Consider the following 1,725-nt stretch of genomic DNA (forward strand, 5'->3'; position numbering starts at 1 on the left):
TTTTCCACTGTTGGTGTCTTGGCCCTGAGTGCTGGCTGTACGTCCGAGCAGAGACACGGGTAAAGGTCCAAGAGTAATGACTTTAAATGCACGCCACCCCTCAGCACAAACGCATCTCCAGCCCTGACTCCCTGCCCAAAGCCGTCAGCCTCCACCGAGATCATCACTCCGAGCAGGCAAGGGGGGAAGCTGCCAGCACGGGGTCGCCTAAGCCACATGCAAAGTTAGAACCCAAACAATTCTGAGCCCACGGCTGAAGTCCAAACTGGAACTGCAGGGCAGGGGCCAGCACATCTGCCGAAGTCAAGTCCATAGCAATTATGCGGCTGTGCAAAGAGGACAGGATCTCTGGCCTGAAAAAACCCAGTGAGGGAAGGTCCAGCTGGTCCCTGGACAGACCCAGATGCAGGGCAGGCCACTGGCAGCCACCACAGGCAACGCAGGCAAAGAGGATACAGGCTCCAATAATCTGAACCTTAAAAAGGGAAACTCTTCCCCCAGTGGATCTGGTACCCAGAGAGAGGTAAACCAGGTGAGTAAGGGGTGTGATAACGCAGTCAACTTTCAGCCTATCTTGCAGGTCTCCAGCATCTCAGCGCCCCAGGTTGACACCACGGGATGGGAAGGGCAGGGGCTCAAGAGGCCGGCCAGGCATCCGCGGAGGGGCTGGCGGTCCCCCGCGCCGGGCGGGCAGTGGGGGGATGAGACACCAGCACCCCTCCAGCGCAGGCTCTACCTCGCCCTGTCCTGAGAGCAGCCCGGGCACCCCGCCAGCCCTGCCCCTTCTGCACTCTCTTCCAGGGAGCCAGGTCAGCAGAAAAGGCGGGGCGGGAGGGGGGGCTCGCGGAGGAGGGAGGGCTGCTCCCCCACCTACCTGCAGCTCCGCGCCCGCGACAAGAGGGAGCCCGAGAGGAGGACGCACGGCTCAAGGCTGCAGCATGAGTGCTGCTCCGCGGGCGGCCCGGTATTTAAACGATCCCGATCCCGGGCGTGAGTCACCCAGGGGCAGTGTCGGCGCTGGGAGGGGGCCTGCAGGCCAAAGGGCAGCGCCCCACGTCCAGGACGCCCCGCCAAGGGACGCACAGCCTGCGTTCCTGAGTGGAAGGGCTTTTCTTCGACCACATTTTTAAAATAAGAGTACATTTTCCTCTTGGCTCCTCTCCCTCAATGTTTCTTTTGGATTCCTTGTCTGCATTGGCCACTGTGGCTCTAGAGAGGGGGGTTCATGCCACCCCCAAACCCTCTCCCAATGACTGCGGACCCCTGTTACTTTCCACTGCACAATGGGACAGGAACCCTGGGACCTGGGGAAGATGCAGAGGTTGTCACTTCCCTGCTCCCAGGAGTATTCACAAGTGCTTCTGCCTGTGGCTCTAGAAAATTCATTCCTTCTTCTCTTGCTTATTTTAAACTTTTTATTTGGAAATGTTTTTAATTTACATAAAATTTGCAAGAATAATATAACTCATATGCTTAACCTAATTCACCTGTTGTTAACATTTTGGAAAAGGCATCTATTTTAAATTCCAAGGAAAAATAAAATTACCCCACTGTGGTCCTCCTAAAAACAGTGTTTTTTCTATTTCCCCGGCCGCTAAGGTCTGTGCCCTTACTGCAGCTCCCAGAGGTGCGTGCCTGTCCCTGGCCTGCCGAAGGGCAGTCAAGGGTGTATTTGGGAATGAGGGGCTCCCCTGTGCCCTTCACCCCTGCATCACAGCCCACACC

Source organism: Lemur catta, chromosome 1 (assembly GCF_020740605.2).
Source record: "Lemur catta isolate mLemCat1 chromosome 1, mLemCat1.pri, whole genome shotgun sequence".
Taxonomy (NCBI): Eukaryota; Metazoa; Chordata; class Mammalia; order Primates; family Lemuridae; genus Lemur; species Lemur catta.